General features: G+C 36.7%; 1 pseudogene; it reads left to right on the forward strand.

Annotated features, from left to right (window-relative positions):
* The first annotated feature begins 247 nt into the window (after nt 1–247).
* The window catches only part of LOC149162501 (pectinesterase pseudogene), a 43,558-nt pseudogene continuing 18,342 nt past the window's right edge, over nt 248–25,463 (forward strand).

A 25,463-nucleotide genomic window follows, 5' to 3' on the forward strand; every position in this document is an offset into this window, starting at 1 on the left:
CTTGCTTTTTAAATGACAGATTCAGTGTTTTAGAATCTTGTAATTATATCTCCCGTGATGATCTGCCCGCCTCCATACACCTTGCTTATTCTTAGGAGTCAAGCACCATTCGAACGCTTCACTCAATTGTGTGCTGCCTATGTGACAGCAGATTCATATTTCATATATTTACCCAGGCTCTCATTCTACATATAACCCATTCATGAGAACGATATAAGGCCAGATGAAAAAAAGGATGAGGGGGTTTACAATGTTACTCAGAATTAATATCGTTTCTTCGCTTCTCTTAATCACAATCCTCCTCACGCTCTCTGCTCAACTCTCCTCAGCCAACTATCTCTCAGACTTAGTTCAAAAGTCTTCCACGAGCCACAGGATAGAATTAGCGTGCCAGGCATCACAGTACCCGGACCTATGCATGTCATCTCTGCGGGCCAATTCTAATATTAGTGAAAATGCAGGGCCAGAGGAAATTATTGGTGCAGCCATGATTCTCTCATCGGACCGAACCACACAAAGTTATCTTCACACTAAACAGCTACTGACTACTTCGGATGAAAGGTCGAAGTTCACGGGTACCGTTAAGGACTGCCTGGAGTTCCTGGAGGGTGCCATAAGATATATTTCCAAGAGCAGGACTCAGCAGCTGAACCCAAGGAATATTAAAGACGTCAAGATCTGGATGAGCGCAGCGCTGAGTCATCAGAGTGACTGCAATTCGGCCCTCAAATATGTTAATACTACCCAGGCAGTGGGAAGATCCATGCAAGAACTCGTTATAGTTATGAACTTCACTAGTAATGCTCTCAGCATGGTCGATGCTCTGGATACATACGGTAAGAATATGGTCATATGGAGGCCTCCCAAAACGGAGAGATCATCCAATAAGTCCTCTAGCACTGTAGATCATTCCCATCGTTATAATAAAATTTTGGGTGTATCAGAGGTAAATGAATTGGTTCCCAACGTTACTGTTTCCAAGGATAAATCCTCCATGACCATTCAACAAGCGGTGAACAGTGCACCGGATTATTCTGAGCGGAGATTCGTGATACGTATCAAGGCTGGGGTTTATGAGGAGATCGTTAGGATTCCTCCCAATAAGACTAATCTCATGTTTGTTGGCGATGGCATGGATAACACTGTGATTACGGGGTCTATGCAGGTGCCGTCCTTGCCTGGTGTTCCCTCTACATATGACTCTGCAACTGTTGGTAATGGTTCCTCTTTTTTCTCCTTCATATCAAGTTGTAATTTTATTTTCCTGAGTTTGGTTTTGTTATAGTGTTTGATGATGGTGTGATTTCTGGCTGATTTTAGATGCTTATGAACCACAGGTGTACTAGTTGAAGTAGCTAAAACCTCTTAAAACCTCTTTGATTTGAAAAACAAATACCCATTAAGCTAAGTAGATTCCCTGGATACTTGCATGAACAAAATGGTGGTGCATTCTACAGTTTGAGTTGTGCCCACTGCCCCAAGCACCCTGCTCCCACCCAGGGTGTACTGAATCAAATCCATGCATTAGGTGCATGGAATATGGATACTGGACCCAATGTGCAGCTTTGCAAATTCCAAATGTATATATCCAGTTTATGCAAATCCCGTAGTCTAACTTTTCTGCCTTTTGGTTCTTTTCTGGACATAAGGGTGTCTTGGCTCTTTTCTGGTTATAGTTTTTGGTCTATTTTACCTGACAGAGGTTTAGTCTTAGTCTGCACAGATTGCAAATCCTATGAAATTTGCAGTCTCTAAGTGCATATCAGACCCAGGTTTATATGCGTTTGGACCAGTATACCAAAGTGAAATGAATGTGTAGTTATAAAGAAGAAGAGGAGATAAATAGACACAATACAGTTATAACTGTAAGAGATGGGCTGCAATTTGAATGCTCTGGGAACGCATTGTGGACTATGTGCTGGATATCGTCTTTAGGCGAAGGGTTGACCCTAGCTATGGAAAAAAAGTCTCCATTGGAGTCACTGGAGCTCCATGGCTACTAGCTTGTCCAACATGTTATTGTTGCTGTGGGGCAGTGTAATCTTTGAAATTTCTTGAGAACAGAAAGGATTCCTCATGCAAAAAGGATGGATTAGTAGAGTTGAGGAGAGAGAACTTTTTGAACTCCTTTTATTAAAAGAGGCCAGAGGATGACTGAGTTGCCTTTAGTGTTTTTAGTTTGGTTATTATTCCATAAAAATAGGTTCTATTTCCTATACATTCAAATTGCAGCGAAAATTATATTTTTTTGAAGATTGCAATTTATATTTTAAGGGTGTCTTTGTAAATATGCCGTGTAGTTCTATCATGGAGCATTGTGCTGGCAGGGCTTTGATTATGAGTTTGATTCCTAATTTGGTTGGTTTTGAGTTTCAATATTTAAATGATGAAATTTTGGTAGTTTACTAGTGAAATCTCCATTGGGCAAGGTAAGGTATTTTATTAATCAAAGAGGGATTTAAATATATATTTTTAATTAATTGTTGTCTTATTTTCACGATCTCCACCTTTCTCCACCTATTTAACGATTTATCTAATACCTTGCCAAGCTCATTTATCACCTTTATTACAAGCCAAGAGAAGCCAAACACCATCACATCTTCTCTAACAACATTGGCTTTGTAAACATGTCTACACAATTTTCTTTAGTGTGGACCTTTTTAAGATCTACTACACCTCCATCAACGATTTGTGTTACAAAATGGTACTTATATCAATATGTTTAGTTTTACTATAATATGCTGGATTCGTAGCCAAATTAATAGCACTATGACTATTACATAATACATTTATATTGTTTTGTGCTCGTCCAAGCTCACCCAAAAGACCCTTCAACCAAATTGGCTCTTTCCAAGCATGGGAGGCAATGATATATTCTACCTCTATAGTTGTTAAGAAATAGTTTCTTGAAGCTTTGACAACTAGCTAATGGATCCTCCTACAAGAGTAAATACATAACCTAAAGTAGACCTCTTCTTGTCCAAATCACCTATAAAATCTGAAATGTAACCACATACAGAATCACGTGTGCCTCTAAGATACTAAATCACCCATTTCACTGCATTCCAATGTTCTTTTCCTGGATTTTCCATGCCCCTGCTGACAATGCCTATTGCATTTAAAATATTTGGTCTATTACATACCACCACATACATCAGAATTCCTACTATATTAGCATAAGATACTTAAGACATGCAATCCTTTTCTTCCTTGCTACTAGAACATAAATCTGAACAAAGATTAAAAATGGGAATCAAAAGGGTATTTATAGGTTTCACATTATCACCCTAAATTTTACAAGTATTTTCTCAACACGCATGCTTACCTTATTCTCTATCTCTGTGTATTTCAATGCCCAAGATTTGTTTCGTTGCTCCTAGATCCTTCACATCAATGGTCCTAACCATTTGATTCTTCAACCTGTTGATTTTGTCCATGGTTTTTCTTGCAACAAGCATATTGTCAACATATCATGCCAAGATAATGAATATACCATTCAAACTTTTAAAGTAGACACAATGGTTATACTTACTTTTGGTATAATTCTCACTCATCATGAAGGAATCAATCTTCTTGTACCATTGCCTCAATGATTCCTTCAAGCCATACAATGAGTTTTTGAGTTTGCAAACTAACTTTTTTTTTGTTTGTTGCACAAAACCTTCAAGTCAATCTACGTATATCTCCTCATCTAAATATCCATTTAGGATTATTATTTTAGCATCTATTTACTCTAGCTTCAAATCAAGTAAAGCAACTAGTGCCAACACAATACGAACATAGACAAGCTTAACAACTATTGGAAAGATTCAATGGAAATATATACCTTCCATTTGAGAATAACCTTTTGTGACGAATATGCATTTATATCCTTCAACATTACCATCAATGTCTTTCTTCGATTTGGAGATCCATTTACATCGAACAACCTGTCTATTTTTAAGAAGCTATATTTGGTCATATATTTGGTATTTCTCCAAGGCATCCATTTCTTATTTCATTGCCACCTTCAATTTGGCATATTGATATCATCTATTACTTCTTAATAACGAGGTTCCCCATTATTAGTACCAAAAGCAACAAATGAAGTAAAATCAATATACTTTTTAGGAGGATTTCTCTCCTGTGTAGATCTTCTTGGCATTGGTTGTGGAATTTTCATATTTTCTTGAATATCTTTAATATTACAACTTATATATCATCATATGCTTCTTCTTTATTCCTTGTGTTTGTAGATCGTTGAGTCTCAAACTAAACATTTTGATTTAATGGTACATGTTCTTGTTTCAAATCATCTTCTACATTTCCTAATTTAATTAGAGAAGATTCATCACATATCAAAACTCTAATAATAATTATTTTTTGGGAAATAGGATCTCAAACTCTATACCCCTTAGCTACATCATCATAACCAATGAAGATATATTTCTTTGATCGAAGGTCTAACTTAGAATGTTAATTCTTAGGAGTAAGCGTGTAAACTTCACAACCAAACACACTTAAATTTGAATGATCATAGGGTTGACATGTCCAAACCTCTTAAGGGATTTACAATTTATTGCAACTAATGGTGATTGTTTTACAAGATAACGACCAACTATGATTGCTTTCTCACATAACTCTTATTGCAAATTGGCATTTCTAAGGATGCTTCTTTCTCTTTCTAGGAAAGTCCTATTTATGTATTCTATTACACCATTTTGTTGGGGAGTATATAAAGTGGTTATGTGTCTTATGACCTTAACTTCTTTGAAATACCTTTTGAATTGTATAAAAATGAACTCGTCTCCATTATTCATTTTTAAACATTTAAATGTTATTGTATCTTTCTTTTTCTACCATAAATTTAAATTGTTTAAATGTATTAAACACATTAACTTTTTTCCAAAACATAAACTCACATTTTTCTAGAGAAATTATCTATAAATGTTACAAAATATGACAATCCTCTGAAAGAAGCTCTAGGGGATGGCAGCCAATCATTAGAATGGATATGATAAACAATACTTTTATTAACATTATTCCCTACCTTAAACTTTTGTCTACACTATTTTCCAAATATACATTGTTTGTTGAAATTCAAATTTAGAGATTTTAAATTTGGAAGTAATTTGAGGTTTATTAGTACATGTAGTCCTTTCTCACTCATATCACCTAATCATTGATGCCATAAACAAGTGAATTCAAATTCCTCCTCAGATACCACCATTGCTTCATTTATTTGAGTACTTTCATCTAGCTTGTAAATGTTTCCCAACTTAATAGCCTTCATAACCGCTAAAGCACCCTTGGACATATTTAGTGTTCAACCTAGACCTATAAACTTATGACCTCCAGATTTCAAAGCTCCCAAAGATATTATATAATTTTTAAGTTGTAGCACAAGTCTAACATTTGTTAATGCTCTTATAATACCATCAAATATTTTAATTTTGACACTCCCAACCTCAACAATCCTATAAGAAATTTTATTTCCCATAAGAACAATTTTGCCATCAACAACTTCATATGAATAAAACCATTTTTCTTGTGGAAACATATGATGAGAAGTACTATAATCTAAAAAATCATTCTTCATGGTATTAAGGAACATTACTAATAAACAATAATTCATCAATTATACATGAACTTGATTCAACATGATTTGCCTCTTTTTTGGAGTTTCCTTTGGATTCATGTCTCGTCTAACAATAGTTTTTCGGATTCTTTGTCTTGTTACCATACGAACATCTGACTTTTCTATTCTTTCCTTTTGAACTTTATTGGATGTACCCCTTGAACTTTATCCTCTTTCTTTGTATTGACCTCTAGCCATTGCTTCTAGTGTGGAGGTTTCAATAATTTATTTCCTCCTCACCTCCTCAAACAACATTGTTCCCAAAACATAATCAAATTCAAGAGTCTCGGCTCTACTAAAGCTAATAGAAGTTACTAAATGATCCCACAATTCATGTAATGAACACAATGATATAAATGTCTTATATTCACCATCAAGTTTAACATCCATGCTACTCAATTGGAAAATAAAAATATTAATTGAATTCAAATGATTTGCAATTTTTGTACCTTCTTTCATTTTTAGACTGTATAACTACCTCTTTAGGTGGATGATTCATTAAGGACTTTATCATATAAATGCTTTCCATCTTGCTTCATAAGTTCGTTGTTATTTCTTCTTTCATAATTTTAAACAAAACATCATCTACAAGACATAATCAAATAGTGGTTAGGGTTCTACCATTCGGATCTTCCCACTCTTCATCGGTCATGGTTGTAAATTTTCTCCTCCACCCATTTAACACCTTTATTCTTGTACTAATATTTTTTTCATTTTTAGTTTTCCATAATCCAAAATTATTTTTATCATTAAAATTTTCAACCTTGAATTTCGTATTCAACACCTTTTCCATTATTCTCTACACACATAATCTCCCTCCAAATCAATTTTTTTCTTTTTTAAATATGCCATTCAAATTTATATATATATATATATATATAGATATATATATATATATATATATATATATATATATATATATATATATATATATATATATATATATATCATCATCATCATCATCATCATCATCATCTTGAAAAATCATAAATTGTGGTCTCCACTAGATTTATTTTCCAGACCAAATTAATTTTTCTTTTTATATATGCTTTCATCGATTGAATACATGCATATGCGCCAGCACACGTGCACACGCACACACACACACACACCCCTTCAAAGCTACTCCTCCTGAGCCCACTTGGCCTCATCTCGTCAATGGTTATGGTTTTGACAAATTGAGACCATTACTTTACGGACAACCTATAATCCCTCAACTTTCATGACATAATCTATTTAAGATTTTGGCAAATATCACTCTCCTCCATTTCGATTTTACCTTGTACGATGACCCCAAAAATATACTCAAACAAACTGCACCCTAATGACTCGATATTTGTGCAACTTGGACTTCTTAATGCTTGACTCTCATGACGACTCAACTTCCTCCTTTGTACAAACTTGGCCCTTATTTCCTGTGGTTATCCTCTACCTACAGGTTATTTGACCCTGACATGATGTAGCCTTGTATTTTATGTTTGATGGCTTTTTTCTCGTCATGGATTCAACATTTTCTAGTTTCTCGAGTCACTCCCTCTGCACACAACATGCTAAAAAAATGACTTTAACTTGGTTCGACTCTATAGCTATGACACCACTTGTTGGTTTTCAAAGTTTGTAAAGAACATTTAAATGAGAAAAGAAGTAATGACGCAATTCAAAATAATAGAGAATACAAAAAATATACAGGTAAAACCCTAACAATTTATCAGGGAAATCTCCATGGGTCAAGGTAAGGTATTTTATTAATGAATAGGAATTTAGAATCAAGCTTAGAGCACTTGAACTCTTGGGCTTCAGTGATAAAATAAGGTAGGCATGGTTACAAAACTATCATTATATATGTAAACCAACACCGTTAATCTAACCATCAAATAGTTACCTCAATAAATTTTAGTTTTTACATTTTATCTTAATTAATTGTTGTCATATTTTGACAACCTTGTCCAATTGTCAATAAGTTGTAGTTCGAACTTAAAATATGAAAGTACAAAATGTGGGTAGACAAACTACTTAGGAATCACTAAGCATAGAATGGATTCAAAGTTGAATATAAACATTTGGTGTGAAATAAGAGAAATAGGAAATTAACTATCTCCTTGAGAAAATGCTTTAGGGACTACTTGCCAACCTACTTTTTCTATCCAAGACTTTATCTTCTTTCTTGGTTATTTTTGGAAAGAATGCAGTTGATTGTTGGAAACTCAACCTAAACACTAGGTACAAGTCTAGAAGAATATCAATGAGATCTTATGTATTATCTTGGAGAAGTCACTTGATATCCTGCTAACGAATCATTACCCAGTCCATCCCACACTAGTCCCTAAAGGGTTGGCATCCCTCTCAAAAGTCTACAAGTATGAATAACAAATCAAATACCTTTGACAAATTTGTATATTCTTTTATGTACCTTCTGAATGAGCCAAAATGGCTATAATCACTTGTCCAATTTTGTATCCAATGAATCCACTACCATTTCTTACAATTCTTGCTGCAATGACATGGGGTGTGCCTTTTCCACCATGTTTCTTAAAACTATTTCCTAAAATGCCAAAATCGAATGTTGAATTCTTGCATGTTGGATAAGTTAATTGAAAATTGAAGAAAGGCATGGATATGGATGAAAATACCTCCTTCTAGAGAATCAAATGGAAAATGACTCTTGAATATTCAATTAACAAGTTAGAAATTCACCACTAAAGTTCAACCTAGATAAAATCGCTTGCTAGAAAATGTTGATCTAGAAAGCATCAACAATAATTAAAATGGGAGAAGAGAACAATCAAAATCCAAGATTGCTTTGAATGCAAATGATCATTTTTTGGAACAAGAATAATGTTTTTCTTAAGATTGTGGGTTGTTCAAGAGAGGAGAACTATAAAATTTATGTCTTTAGGTTTTGCCTTTTTGCATATTCTACCTTCCTCCTATGGCATTTAAATCATAACAAATTTAAATATAGTCTTACACAGTAGGAAGGGTTTAGTCAATAAATTAAATTTAAGCTCTCTCCGTGAAATAAATGACTCATAGATGAGGTGAGGGAGGTTTTTGAAAATGTAATATACTGCTAGATATTTTTTGGTGTTTTTATTTCAAGTATATTTCATTTTCTTTAAAATGGCTCTTTTATTAGGAACTAATTACTAAAACCTTATTTTCCATCCTGAGAGACCACCTAAGAAACACCTTGATGTCACCTTGCTAAAGCACCACTTTTCCACCTCGAGGAAAAATGTTCAACAAGTTCATTGCTCCTTATACATTGACAAGGAGTGATGCATTTCCATTTTCCTTACTACAAGGAGATATGATTTCTTAATTCCCTTCAATAACAAGCGATGGCCTAGTCAAGATTATATACTTTCTCATTTTTTATGGGATGAATTTGAAAATGTTTGAATTGCCTCATCTAAATGCATGGGAATGTGTACTAGACTCTCATTTCACTACGAAATAGGGGTCTAGGTTCATCCTCTCCTCTCCTCACCAAGTCTATATAATGAATTCATTCCTAAGGGGGAGAGATAGATAGAGATATGTAACTACATGATGTTGAAAAATCTTAGAAATATCTTTCTTGTTGCCATAAGTTTTCCCAGGGTAGCAAGAAAACTTTCTCTAGGAATTTTCAACAAAATCTAGTTACATCTCTCTCTCTTATGTTAAACTATGCGACTAGGGTTAATTCCAGTTTGGACAACTCATTTGATGAAGATAATTGTTGCATTAAATTCCTCTCCTCGAGCGGACCAAAATTGACCTAAAGATCACCCATTTTGGAAAAGAAAAAGTTGGAATTTTAATTTATTTACACTCATGTAAAATTGTTAAGGTCAACCTCACATTTATTTAGGCTCATGATGCCCATTCGACTTGTCTTTTCACCCACATGGATTCATATAAATATATGAGACGTCAAACCTCATTAGGAATCTCATTCACTCAACACACATCCTCTCTCTCCTTCTTTTATTGGTTCGTACAACTCAGAAGTGAAAGACCTCTCTCTCCCATGCGAAGTACAGGTGATTGTCTTTAATTGGGCTGACTACAGGACATTGACCAACATTGACTTGAGCTTAAATAACATGATATGATTGTGTTTTTGGGTGACTTCCTTATGTTTTAGTAGGCCACGGACTTTGGTGTCAAAATCAAAGCAATCCAAGCTCTTTGACCAAAGACCTAAATTGCTAAAGTTGACCATTGGCACCATTTTTGTATTGACTAAGTTTGACTATTCTAATTCAGACCGTTTTGGACTCAATTTGTTTAGTAAATAAGGCTACATAAATCCCTCCAAGACCAAGCTCCTTTGATGATCATTGTACTTCTGTACTATCTCTAGTTATGGCATTCTTTGATAATAGTTGACTGATGTTGACTTGAGCAAACTACAGGCAAAACATATTTGACTACAGTTGACTCCATTGCTTGGCATTTTTACACTATTTGGATATTGAAATTGAATGATGTACTCTTCGTGCTGAATATTTGAAGACAATCTAATAAGAAGAAGATTTGCAAGGGTTTTCCTCACAGTGGGTTTTGCCCTCGCATTTGACCAAATTTGTGTCTCTTGTCTCTTTGTTGTATTTCTATGTGCATTTTTTTTATTTGTTCTATCTATTATTGCTCTACTGTCATTGGAAATTTGAAGAAGTGAAATTGAGAAATTGAATGCTATTAAATATTGTTGAAGTAATAATTGCAACATAGAACAAGTGATGAAAAATTAACATCTTATCCCCTTAGTAATGGCTTCATTATATAGATTTGGTGATGAGAAGAGACAATGAATCTAGACCACTAGATCCTAGTAAATTCATAGTCTAGTATGAGTTCTTAGGATAATAGATGAGGTAATTCAAACTCATCCCCTCGAAAATGAGCAAATCTAGAAACTTAACCAATTCATCACTTGTTTCTAAAGGGCATTAACCAATCATTCCTCCTTGTAGCAAGGAAAAAATTGATACATTGCTCCTTTTCAATTTATTATGAACAATGGACATGTTAATCTATGTTGGAGGAAAGAGTCCTCCCACCCCCCAATACTAAGTGCATTTCGGTATGATAACTCTAAAACACACCTGAAACACATTTTACGGGGGGTGAAATGCATTTCACGAGTTTGAAACATGTTTCGCCCCTTGGAAATGTGTTCCATGCATTGTATACCATATTTATGTGCTCCTACAATATGTTTCAAGCTTAACAATGTGCACTTGTGGTCCACAATTTTGCTCAAGACCCACATAAATTGTTTTTTAATGGTTTAAAAATTGTATTTAGTTAGTTAATTTTAATAATAGTTTTAGACATTAGGGAAATTTTGAGGTAAAATTGGTCTCAAAACAAAAAAATGTACTAACAAGCTTAACTTTAAAAGAACCAATAATATTCAAGATAAATATGTCATCCTCAGGGGTAAATATTTTAGAAGGAAAAGAAGAAAACTACTTTTTAAAAATTGTATTTATGCTTATCTCTTTATAGGTTTACTCAAATGTCAAGTATAGAAACATGTTGAATGTGGAATCAAAATATTACACCCAACAAGTATCCACTCTACATACTTCTGAGTAGACCCATATCGAACAAAAATCAAAATACATGAAAAAACATATGTTCAATATGTTTTTTTTCATGTATTCTCAAATTTTCTTTTATGTGGGTGTACTTAGAAGTATGCAAAGTGGGTACTCGTTGGGTGTGGGATTTTGATTCCACATCCAACGAGTGTCTACACTTGACATTTGAGTAAACCTATAAGGATATAAACTAAAAATACAATTGAAAAATAGTTTCTTTTTTTCTTTTAAAAATTCATAACTCTTATTTTATTATTTTCTTTAGGAGGAAAATTTTTGACATCAAAATTTCTATTATGCAACCAGCTCACAAAATAGAAGAAAAGATAGACGAATGCCTTCAAAATCAGCCTCTTCGAGGGGGCAGCCTCCTTTACATTACACAAATGAACAATTCTTGGATGCTACAAATGAAAATACCTCCTTTCTATATATAGGAGTCTAAGGGGTCATAATATAATCAGATCCGACATAACAATAATAATATAAGGGCACAAAAATAACAATAGTGGGCTTCTATGGGGCACAATAATAACAATATGGAGACTACATGGGCACAAAAATATAATAAGGGGGTTGCACTAATAACAATAGGGGTTACACTAGTAGTATAGGGACCTAACATGCCCCTCTCCTTCAAAAAGTGTTGTCCTCAATGCTTGAGTAGTTCTGGATTCTTCTGTATAAAGTTATCATCCATCCATGTGGAATCTTCAGCAGGTAAGTTCTTCCACTTGATGAGATACTCTGAAATTGATCAATTTCATAGCTGTTGATTTCTCGGTTCTGTGACTGCTTCAAGTTCCAATATGATTTTTCCTTCCTTGTCAAGTTCTAGAAATATTGTTTGAACTGGGATCTTCTACAACTTTTGAATGAGTTCCCACCCTGCTTCATCATTCTTCCATTCATCCCTTGCTTTGTTTATCAAATTTGGTTGGATAATTATACCAACCTCTAGCATTTTTGCAACCATACGTTCAATTTCACTCCTTTGGGCATATGGATATCTGTAAGGCCTAATTTTTGGAGGAACACTTCCTAGAATCAAATGAATAGCATGATCATGATCACGAATAGGTGGGAGGCATTTGGGAGTCTCAAATACCTTGGAATGATTGTCCAATATTTTTTGGAGATCTAGAGAAATAGATGATTTCGATGTGGGAACCTTTAGCGAACATAATTATGCAATTACGCTTCTTTGTTCTTTCTTTAGAATCTTTTTCATTCCATTAGAGCTAATTATCTTTCCTAGTTTCCCTGTGATACCCCTTAATTCAACTTCCTTTCCTTTCGAATAAAATTTCATGAAAAGTTCTTGAAAATTAAAAGTTATTGTACCCAAGGATTGTAGCCATTGTACAACATCAGCAACACCCATTGGAATGGAAATCATTGGGCTATTCAATACATATTCTCCCATGGATAGCTTGATATTATGGCACTTTCCAGAGAAATTTATGGCTCCTCCACTTGCAATCAACACTTGACACTTTGGTGCTGGATATAGGAAGCAATTCAATTCCTTGGCTATCTTACAATGAAAAAAATTATGGGTACTGCCCAAATCAATCAACACTATTACCTTTTTCTTATTGATATGTCCTTCTATCTTTATAGTTTGAGGAGTGGTAATTTCGGCCAATGCATTACAAGATATGGTCGGATTCATTTCTTCTTTCTCTAGGGTTTGTTTCTGATGTATAGCCTCTTCTTTTGACATTTCTTGTTCCTTTTCTTCATCCTCTTCACAATCTATGTAAATTAATTTCTTCTCAACACACTTATGACCTTTAGTGTATTTTCTATCACAACTGTAACAAATCCCTTTTTCTCTTTTTTCTTCCAATTGTTGTGGTGTCAAACTTGTAGGTTGTGTAAGGCTAGGGGCAACAACACTTCCATGGTTGTGAGTGGTAGGATTCCTTGTTGCCATAATTTTTCTTTCCATCTTTCTTGCCAAACTTAATGCCTTCTCCAATGAATAAGTTCCCAAAGGCGAACCTCATATTGGATGTTATCCTTTAAAGTCCCTATGAACACATCAATCCTATGCTCCTATGGAATATCTTTTACCCTTACGTTCAACTTTTGGAAGTCCTCAATGTGCTCCATCATTGAACCCTTTTGTTTGAGATTTATCAATTTGCTAAAAAAGGTGTTGCTTTTTGTATCCTCATAATGTGCTATCATTTCTTCCGTAAAAATTTCCCAAGTGACAATTTGTTTATGAGAGTAAAGCCATCGATACCATACAAACTAATTTGGTTCCAAATATTAATTTGCAATACGTACCTTTTGTGCGTTTTGCACATTATGGAGATCGAACAATTGCTCCATCTGTAGTATCCATGTTCCAGGATCCTTGCCATCAAACTTCCTCATATCGATATTTGGAACATGGTGGGTCTTCAATCCAATGTTAGAGTCTATGAAATCATGATTAACATTTATTTTTTTCTCATCATGAGTTTCCTTTACTACCTATTCAATGTTCGTAAACATTTCTTGTAGCAATTTTGTCAAATTTGTCTTCAAATCGTCCATTTTGTCTTCCATCTTAGCTTCCAAACCATCCATCTTAGCTTCCATGTCTTTCTCTAAACCATCCATTTTATCTTCCACATCTTTCATTAAACCATCCATCTTAGATTCTGTTACTTTTTGTGAGAGTGAATTTTGTTGCACTTGGTCTCATAATTTTGATATATCATGTTGCATTTCTTCCTCTTCATCATGAGTCATGCTAGAGCTTTCCGATTGCTTACTAGGTGTTTCCATTTTCTTTCTTTGGGGCATCAATTAATGTTAATAATGCTTCACTATGCCCTTTGAATTCCTTAAAACTATTTTTTCAAACCAATCTTATGCAAAATAAAAATAAAAATAAAAAAACCACACACATTTTTTCACTTTGTAAGAGCTCAATATTGAATCTATTGTTTCTATGTAATTTCGGCTCTCTAGGATCTGAAATTGCTATGTATGGTAGTTCTCTGAGTCCTATTTTCAATGCCACCAGTCTTATCAAAATTGGATTCTGCAAGAAAGAGTTATTCCCAATCTCCTAAGATGACTTGATTATATAATGTTTCAGTAGAGAGAACTTGTACGACGTGCCACGTATCACTGTTTCGACCTTCAGATATAAAAAATATACACAGAAAATTGCAGTCTGTCCTCTTTCTATAATTTCTTATGAAATTTCATTCTGACGCTCAGAGAGAAATCTAGGATGATTTTCCCAACATCACCTGTTTAGAATTCGGGATTTTTAAAAAAACCTAACTTCCTCAGATTATATCTTTGAAAATATAGTGACACAAGATCTGAAATTTAGACCCGACCTTCACCAAGATTTCGGCCCAAATGGGTTTTAATTTCAAAGTCTGACCCTTCGTAGAAAAAAAATTATAGAAAAAATTCCACAATGACCTGTTTGAGATGAAATTCTAGAGCTTGCAAAAAACCCTAACTTGCTCAGATCATATCTCTGAAAATATAGCGAGACAAGATCTAAAATTCGGACCCGAGGTTTAGACTGAATTCTTCTCAAATGAATTTTTGTTAGCTTCTCAAACTTCGTAGCAAAAATTTATAGCGAACATGCCACGATGACCTATATAGAGAAGTGAAACCCTAGAATCCAAAGCTTTGATACCAAATGTTATGAAACCAGCTCACAAAATAGAAGAAAAGATAGATGAACGCCTTCAAAATTAGCCTCTTCGAGGTAAAAACCTCCTTTACATTACACAAATGAAAAATTCTTGGATGATACAAATGACAAGACCTCCTTTCTATATATAGGAGTCTAAGGGCTCATAATATAATCAGAGCCGACATAACAATAATAATATAAGGGCACAACAATAACAATAGTGGGCTTCTATGGGGCACAATAATAACAATATGGAGACTACATGGGCACAAAAATATAATAAGGGGGTTGCACTAATAACAATAGGGGTTACACTAGTAGTATAGGGACCTAACAATTCCCCTAATGTAGATTTCGTGAAGCTTCTAGAAATCAAAATTTTCTGTTAAAAGAGATTTTCGCTTTCATTTGTCCTCACATTTTTTGAGGCTTGAGCAAGGGTAAATTGAGCACTCAACAAAGGAAATTGAGCAAGGGTGATTACAACAATGTGGATTTGAGAAATAACGATTTCAACAAGAGATGATTTAGATTATTAGGTTGCTATAACCACCATGTTGTTTTGTGGTGTTTTGGGCAACTACAACCATAGTTTTCGACTTTTTGTGGTGTTTTGGGCAATTATATCCATAGTTTTCCATTGTTTTGTGGTGTTTTTGGACAACTACAACCATCCTTCTTGTTGTTTTGTGGTGTTTTTAGATAGCTACAATTAACACCCAGGTTGTTCCCTATGACTCCCAAGGGAATACGGCCGGGGTAACCACTAACCAATCTTTGGATTACAGCTTCTAGCCAAACTGTAATCAGAGAGGGCTCTCTCTTTATAATTTGTCTCTGTTCTGATAGTATTTTAGGCTAGCTATGTTGTTCAAACTTTTGTTTTTTGTGTTTGGTTGGAGAATGTTTCAGTCAAGATATGTATGCTCTCACTAGAATGTTATATGTCATTGGGCAATGGAGTCAGTGGTCCTTTAGCTATTTTGAGGTGCTGTGTGATGTCGTAGTGATGCTGCAGAGCAAGGTTCGTGTCTGAGGAACAAACGTTCATAAAGTGATTGGGTGGGTTGTATCCAGTTTATGCAAGGCAATCAAGAATCTTACAGTAAACTGCTAGAGAAAGACAGTGAGAATTTTGACCTAGAAGCAATTAAGAATTTCTAGATAACATTCATACATATAGAATTAACAGCTACATGAGCAATTAAGAATTCATGTCCATGGTTAATTCTGAAGACAAACATTTACAGCAGTAAAAATTGAGTACAAGGTGTAGTAAAACAATTCCTGCACTATTCTTTTTCTTTACTGCTAGTTTAGTGTAACTTGAATATGATTTGATAAATATAAGAAAGACAAGAACAAAGATTAAGGAAAAAACTTGTTATTTCATCAGACAGCACAGGAATTCTGCATCAACACATGAATCATCAGCAAGACACCATAGTTCCAGGAAATCACTGAGCTGATCTAGCTCTTTGTATTAAACAATTCTGAAGGTAAACAGTATACATGCCTCAGAGTGAAAAATTACCAACCCCTTATGCGTTACTAAGGGGAGTATATATACAAAGTTTACATAAGAAAATATCTGAATGGAGAGTAAATGCTTCATTAATAGCATGCCAACCGCTGGAGGGTAGCAGCTGAGAAAGTTAATGTTGTAATAACTTTGGTTCCCTTAGCTGTCAAAAATGGTCAGAACCTGTTGACTTGGTGGCAGTTGGAGTCGGCTGATGATACGCTGTCAAAATTTGCGCATTTTTTTACCTTTTGGGCTAGCCGTCGTAGTCCATGTGTTGAGTCACATTTCAGCTGCTTTTAATGCTGACTTTATCATGCTGTTTGTCTTGTAGTGACCTGGAGTTGGCAGTGACCGAACAGCTGAAGCTACCGTGGCAAAATTTGAAGCATTGCTTGCCACCAATCCTCTTTTGGCATTTGATGCCTCCTAATCTTTATCAAGGTCTCATCGGCCTCTGTATATCTGTAGAAATTAGGAGGAGTCTCAAAAAGATGATTCACTTCATTCTCAATAAAGAACAGGCCTTCCAGTTTGTCATACAAGCTCTGTCCTGAGGGAGGCCCTGTTTGTTCAGATGTACTGCCAGATGCAGTAATCTGATTCTCAATGTATGTTGCCATTCTGTTGGCAAATTGATCCCGGGAGACTAGTTTTCCTGCACCAGTTAGGAGGCTGGGCAGGCCTTTTGCTTGCAGCACTGCCAACTTGACTTTAAATTCCTCCACATCTGCTGTGATCTCATAGCACTTCCTCTCCACAGTTTGTACATAGTTCCTGAGAGTTAGCACCTTCTTGGCAGTGAGGACAGCCTCTGTTCTGTTGGGAATGCCTATGGCTACCAGTTCCTCCTTTTCCTGCCTGTTTAGGAAGTCTATCATTCTGTTGGCCTGCTCTGGTCTGTTTTGCAGCAGTGTTTTTGCCTTATTGATTTCTGTTTGTGCTTGGCCCAACAAGTCCATCTGTTCATGCATTGTTTTTATTGATCTCCATTGTTGAGTGATGGATTGGCCTATTTTGGCCCATAGAATCCTTTTTATGTCGGCCATGGTTGTTTCTAGATTCAGCTCTTTTTCTAAGGCCTTTATCTTGTCCTTGAGGGCCTTTATCTCTCTGCCCTGTTCTGCCACAGTTACCTTCGACTTGTCATATTTGGCATCCAGTTCTGCCAATTTTTCCTTGGCCTTCTTTATTTCATTGGCCTGGAGCTCCATTTCCTTGATGGCCTTGGTCAATTCCTCTACACTTTTGCTAGCTTCTGGAGCTGTTGTTGTTCCTGTTGCTTCTGTTGTGGGGGCCACTGCTGCCCCTGAAGTTGTTGTTGTTGTTGAAGTAGTTGGAGGAGCTTGGGAAGTGGATTCTCCCTGTTTATCTTGTAATGCTCCTTCCAGCTCTTTCTCCAAATCCCTGATCCTCTGGTCTTGCTGCATTAAGAGGTCTAATTGGTCATCAACCTGTTTTTGCTTTTGAAGCTCTGCGGTTTGAGGGTGCTCTGTGGGCTGTAGCTTCAACCTTTTCTTTAATGCATTCAGGTCATCATCTTTCTTCTTCATAAGGGCCTTCACACCCTTTGGATCACTAGGATCATGTCCTAGATCAATGATGATCTCCTCAAGAGACTTTATTCTATTGTCTTTGGCCAGAGAGGACATTCTCTCAAAATCCAACTGAGTGTTGGTATTTTTGAGTGATTCTTTCAGTTCATGTGCCATGGTGGCCTTCTCCACCAAGGTTGCATAGACCATCTCCCCAGTCTGTTTATGGAGTTCAATCTGGTCCATGGGATGTATATCTCTGGATAGGACCTCCACCCTTGTCTTCACAAAATCTGCAGCTGACTTAGGCTGCGGCCCTTTGGGCTTAAAATGGCTGAGGAGCAATTTTTCCTCCTGAATGTCATATACCGACATCAGGGAAAATTTTAAGAACCCCCCTAAATTTATAAATATAATAAATGGGCGAATCTCCTTGGTATATAGGAAAAATGGAAGGCGATTTTATCAATAATATAATATGTATATATAATTTTTTGGCGAATCTCTCACCAGGCATGGCGAATATTTTACTCAATTATAAAACCTTGTAAGATCTTGGCAAGTCTTTCACTAAATAATAAAACTTTGTAAATTCCTAGTGAATCTTAGCATAGGCTACATGCTGGTTTAATTCCCCCATTTAAATAGGCTACATTCCAGGTGAATACCATGGGTCAATACCATGTGCCATTTTGGTGAATACCATGGGTCAATACCATGTGCCATTTTTATTTTTATTAATTCTAATATTAGGGTTAATAATGGTTTTGCATGGTATTAATAACAATCTAGTCCATGGTATTTGTCCCATAGTATTTTGGCCATAGGTTTCACCTAAATATAACCCATTTTTTGAGTGTTCGTAAATATAAGGTGACTTATGGAGTAAATATAAAAAAATGTTTTATTTGTTTACCATAGCTCTCGTTTATTTATATTTTTATTAATTTACCATACCTCTTTTATAAATATGGTATTTGGCCCATAGGATTCACTTAAATAAAACCTCTTTCTTGAGCCTTCATAAATAGAACGAGGGTTATGGACTAAATATAAAAAGAGGTTTTATTTATTTACGATACGTCTAGTTTATTTATATTTTTATTTATTTACCATACCTTTTGAGTAAGTATAAAAAGACGTTTTATTTATTTACCATACCTCCACTTTACTTATATTTTTATTTGTTTACACCCTTACATGTATATAAGGTGACTTATGGAGTAAATATAAAAAATGTTTTATTTATTTACCATACCTCTCATTCATTTATATTTTTATTAATCTACCATACCTCTTTTATAAAATATGGTATTTGGCCCATAGGATTCACTTAAATAAAACCTATTCTTGAAAATGGGCGAATGGATTCACTTAAATAAAACCTATTCTTGAAAATGGGCGAATGGATTCACTTAAATAAAACCTATTCTTGAAAATGGGCGAATGGAAGGTTGTAAGTCCTAATTTCAAGGGCTAAATTTACCATTTTTACCCTCTCCCTTAAAATAAGGTGGGCTATTTGAGGTGATTTGTAAAAAAGTACTATGATACAAAATATTCGCCCACTAAAAATTTAAAACCCCTTAATTTCGCCAAAGGGCGAACATTCGCCCCTAAAATTATCCTTGACCGACATTAGCCTATCTTGCTGGGCTGGGGTTGCATCAAGAAAATGTTTATAAACCTCTACCCTCAGCAGATCATTCTGAGCTTTTATTTGTTTGAAAGAAGCCTTAGTGCTCTTGGGCTTCTTGCTCTGCTGGGAAGAGGAGGACACCTCTAAGCCAAGTTGTAAACCTTGCTCCTGCTGAAAGGAGCTTGTTCCTGTGTGCTGGCTGCCCTCCCTGTTTTTCCTTGAGCTGTCAAGGAATTCTTCAGTGATGTCTTCCACCTCTGGGGAGTCTAGCCTTTGCCTTTTGGCTCCTGGTTGCTGGGAGGATCCACTAAGAGGAGTGGACAATTCTCTATCTCTTTTTGTACCCCTTTCCTCATGTGCTGGGGTCTACAAAATTGGGGCAGTCAATGGCTCAGTTTGAGGTGGTGGTGTTTGCATTATTGGAGCTTCTGGCAGCCCAGTTTGTGGCAGGACAGTTTGCCCTTGCTGCTGTTCTGGCTGCTGCCCTGTTTGCTGCCCTTGTTGGGGCTCTGTTTGCTGCTCATTTACAGGGGCGGGCTTTTCTTTCACTGCTTCCTCCTCTGCACCCATTATCCCTTTGCCTTTGTCTGTCACTGGTGCTGATGTGGAAGGTGCCTGTATGACTGGTGCAGTCCTTGTGGCCGAGGTCCCTTCTCCTTCTAAGTGAGGCTGTTTGACGGGTACCTGTTGCACAGAGTCTAGGTCAATGGTCTTTTCAAGCTCCTTCATATTCTTTAGCATTATCTCTTCTTCAGTTAGCTTTTCAACTAAAGTACCCTGCTGCCATTCTTGCTGGTTGGCATATTTTTCAATGTGTTGGTATTGACAATGCCTATAACCTAGAAGCCTGTATTTGTTTCTTCTTGCAGTGATGAAGCCCTCAGGGTCATAAGGGACCCACCGAAAACTATATGATAGTTTATATTTGTCCTTGAGGATGAGGTCAGCATCTTCCCATCCTTATTTTTTATTCATGATGAAGGGGCCCAACTGGTGTTTGAACTTGAGGTGGGCCTTCTTTCTGGAGCTGTGGAAATGGGTGAGGTCAGACTGAATCAATTGCCTATAATATTCCAAGGCAAATATTTTCATGGGCACATACTTTGGGAGTCTGAAAGGACAGAGCTCACAGCCATAGACCCTGATGACTGTGTGTTCCTCATATAGGTACCAATCACCTATTTTACATTTTTTGGAAAGCTGCAGAGCCTTCTGTATCTCAGTTGACATCCTGGGAGGAGGGGACCTCATCAATAGGCAAGATACTGGATACACAAATTGGTCAACAAACTCACAATAGGAATAGGGTGAGTTTGTGACTTTGTGGTAGACAGAGGTCCAGAAGATAACAAACCTTCTTTCCCCTCTATAATCCAGCTTTTTGATATAGCATGGAAAATCCTCAGACTGATAATACATGAAGAGGTGATAGATATAGGCCGAGTATTTGAAGACCCCCTGCCTATCCACTGCACCCAGCTGATCGTGGATTTTGTTAGCAATGAACTTGGCAAAGTTGTATTTGCGGGCAGGGGGTTGGCCTGGGCTGTAAACAGCTAGTAATACTAGCATTGTCTCATCCACATGTTCACTGGTTTTGTATCCCAGCACATAAGCAATCATGTCCAAGAGCAATCTTCCTACTTTAGTGAAGTGGACATCTAAATAAGGAGGTGACCCTGCAGGCTGGCACTCAGGTCTCATGAATGTCCTGGTGACCTTTTGAATCTCCTCACTGGTCATCTTAGCACCAGTGTCCAGCAGATAGTTCATAGAGAATGGGAACAGCAGCTCTGTCTGATCAAAATGTAGCATTTTGTTGATGGACTCTGGATTAATGTAGAAGAGGATCCTCCCAGATGGGGTGCTGATGGCTCTGTGCTGTACATCATAGTTTTCAGCACATAGTCGAATGACTTCAGGAAACACATTTACCGAGGGGAGACAATAGTATGGCAGGTTAGACTCCCATATGCCATATGTATCATGACCATTCAGGTAGTCCTCTCTCAACTGCCTGAAGGTCTGCAGAAAGTCCCTATCTACCATACAGTCTTCAATAAGGTAGTCTTTGTCAGCAAGAGGCAAGGACTGCAAGTCTTTGTTGGGTGGATTTAGTGGAGCAACACTGAGAGCTGTGGGTGCAGGGGCAGCCATTGTATGGTTTGATTTTGAGTGATATGAGTGCACTGGTTTGCAAAGCTTTTAAGAGCTTAAGTGATAGGCCAACTGTGGACAAAGTCTGAAATGCTTTTTTATAGTGAAAAAACAGGCTTGCTTCTGCAGTCTTGGTAGGTTCACAGAGATTGTGAATTGCTAGGGGTGAATTGCAGAGGGTGAGTGAGATTTACTTTGGTGGACAAAATGATGTTGGTCTGCACCCGACAAAAGGGAACAATGCCGAGCAGCTCAAAGATAATTTCACAATTTCTGCAGCGAATTGACTGTTTCAATGCTGAATTTGTGGTTCTGGGGGCAAGCAGGTTAGCTTGGCTTACTTTAGGTAGTAGGTGCAGAGTTTATGTGGAATTCAACAGGTATTTTAATGGCAACAGAGAAATGGTATGCATGGGCCAAACAGAGGAATTACGGTGAATACCTGGATGAAACGCTTGAAAATCCTGCGGGCCGAACTCTGGAGGTTGAATTGATGAATTGGAACGGTTGCAATTTGAATTTGGAGGCCTGTAGGCGCTTTGGCAGCTGCAACAGCTATCTCTTCCTTTACGCGAAAATGACAAAAAAACTGCCCAAAACGTGACTTTAACGACAAAATTCAGAAAAAATAGGTAATTGGCGCCTTTCCGCCGATGACGTCAGCATGACATCATGGCGGGCCCAGGTACGGAGGATGACGTGGCTGCTGAGGTGTAGGCCAGGGTGGCAGGACACGGTGGCGGGTGGATAAGGTGGCAGGATTACGTGGAGGGCCACACGGCGCGGGGGCGGGGAAGGGCGCTACGTCATGCTGACATATTGATGACACAAGGGGGAGGCGGTAACAGGATGGTGGTAAGCGGGTTCCCCGCACCACCTTTGGGCAAAGGCAGTATCGGGGAGGGGGGCTCCGAACAACCCCACCGCCTGCCACGCGTCCCTTGTACGGGGCGGAAAACCACTTTCCCCGGACGCTAAAGGTCGGTAGGTCGAGGAGTGAAAATGACCGCCCACCGTTAGATCTGGGCGGCGGAGATCGGACGGCTGGCGGGTCCTCTGACGGATCGTGTAGGTTGGGGGGGTCTCGCTGGCCTATTAAAATATTCAATTAAATACTTTTGGGCAGAGAACCTTAGGGTTAAGGCTTCTTGTATGTATTTTCGGGATTTTTGGGTTTTTCCAGGGTTTTATAAGGAAAAAGAGGTTTAAGAGTGGGTTTAGCAAGGGGAAAGGGGTTTTCTGTGGCATTTTGAGCAGAGGGAAGGTGAGAGCTTAGGGGAAAGGTTATCACTCCAACCAAAGGTTGAAGCAATCCCATTACAGGGTTGACCATAGTCCCTGTTGGACCAAAGTCTCCCTAAACAACTTATTTAGCTATAGTGCCAAGGGGAGGGATATTTATACCATGTTTGGGGTTTATACACCATGGTGCTATAATAGTAGGGAAAGGGCAGTTTAGGGGATTTAGATAATAGAAGTTAGGGGTTAATGTGAGTGAGGAAAGTGAATGAGGAGTGATGTCATTAAGTGCATTTGAAAGTCACTTAGTTTAGGGAGTAGATCAAAATGAAAAGATTTTTAGACAAGAAATGTGGCTTTTAAAGGAACAAGAACCACCATAAAACCTCAGATCTTCTCACCAATCTCAATAGATGAAGGGATGTTAGTAATGAGAGTGAAAGGGGAAATTTGGGAAGTTAGACATGCTTCCTTGCTTTGCTGCAACCTGATGGAGAAGAGAAGCTTCTCAACCATTGATTCTGCTTTGTGAAATAGGTTAGCACACCTTCCATTATAAGGAATGTCACTTCTGCAACCCCATCTGCCTACCCATCTATTTGCCTAGCATTTTTTGTTTCTTCTTGGAGGGTGCACTTAGTCTTGCAGACCCTTATTTGCCTTTTCTTTTCTTTGGCTTTTTCTTTTGATTTTCTATCTACTGCTACCCTTATTGCTTCCAAGGTCCCAGATTAAGCAGTTGGGAGCCTTACTTCTCTACCTAAGCTACTTGTCTGCCAAGATTAAACAGTTTGGACAGACTTCTTTCTCTATTCTACAACTGAAAATTTAAAACATGGCATGATCCAGATTAGGCTGTTGGACCATCCATCAAAATTGAGTCCACATCAAGCTATATGCACAGATTGTTTTCTCTTGGAAATATGTGATCTTTGCATGATCAAAGCAGAGCATATTTGGAACTTTTCATTGTCAATCATGAAATATGAAACCTATTGGTATAGGTAGCTAACAGCTACAACCACCCTTGTTATTGTTTTGTGGTTTTTTTGGAAAATGACAACCATCATTAGATTTTGTTTGTGGTGGTTTTTGTGCAACTTCAACTATAAAAAACTTCATGTGGTAAGAAGTTAGCAAATTTTAATTTATTTATCATTTTAAAGAATGTTCTAAGCCTTAAGGAAATAATTAACTTTATTATTATTTGTTATCATTTTATTTAATGCAAATTTTATTTTTTTGCAACAATAAAGGCTTCTATTTAAGGTTTTACTATGGTGCCCAAGAGCAACACAAGGATATACTTATATCTCCTTTAAAATCATGTAATGAAGGTTTCAAAAATGGGAGGTGGTGGTGCATGGGAATGAATATGTAGTATGTGTTGGTAATCGATATGTAGTATGTGTTAGAAAGCTTACAAGTGTTCTTATCCAAGAGTGAAGACACATCTTTTGAATGAAAAAGGAAAGGGTTTGGATGTTTTCCCAAAGATAGTTGACCCAAAATAAAGGAGGAAGTATGAGATTGAGAAAGAAGAGGATAACGGGCCTAAACAAATAGATGATTAGCTTGCCAATGTTACTCCTCAGCCTCCAAACATTAAGCCAAATATTGTGCTTGAAGTAGGGAAGATGAGAGCAACTCAATAACAACATGAACAACCAACATAAAAGAATGTTAGGAGTTCATCAGTAAGCCATCCAAAATGATCAATACTCAAGCAAGACAGAATTGAATCAAGAGTGAGAAGGTCTATCTATGCTTGTGGTATGCCTTTCAATGTGGTTCAGTCTCCTTATTGACGAGAACTAGTGAGGGAAATTAACACAACTCCTCAATGCTTCAAAGGGCCTAATTATGAAAAAGTCCAAACTAAACTACTCAAAAAGGAGAAATATTGAAGATGTTTTAACACCTATTCATTCTTCATGGAGTATATTTAGGGTTAGTATTATCTCAAATGGATGAAAATATACTAGGCATAGGCCATTAATTAATATCATTGTTAGTTCACCAAAAATAAGCAATGTTTTTGAAATTTGAAGATTATGTAGGGGAGGTAAAGGATGCTCCATTCATTGCTAATATTTTAATAAAATCTATTGAGAAATTAGGACGTGCTAAGGTGGTACAAGTTGTCATAGATAATCCAATAGTTTGCAAAACTACAGGGTTGATTATTGAGAGTAGATATGATCAAAATTTTTGAATTCCTTGCATTTTCCAAAGTTTAAATTTCATCTTAGAAGAGATTAACAATAAAGTTCCATGGATTAAGGAACTTATTGGAGATAATTAAATTCATGACAAACCAGCACCAATCTTATTCAATATTTCATGAATACCCCGAGTTAGAGTTTTTGAAAGTTGTTGAGACAAGATATGCCTCAAATTTCATCATGTTGGGCTACGTTTTTGGGTAAAGAAACCATTAATATCTATGGTGGTGAGTTAAATTTGCAGTGAGTGGACACATATAGATTCAAA

The sequence above is a fragment of the Pinus tabuliformis genome, chromosome 5_2, assembly GCF_031772625.1.
Source record: "Pinus tabuliformis cultivar Carrire ecotype Pingquan chromosome 5_2, CPIR1, whole genome shotgun sequence".
Lineage (NCBI taxonomy): Eukaryota > Viridiplantae > Streptophyta > Pinopsida > Pinales > Pinaceae > Pinus > Pinus tabuliformis.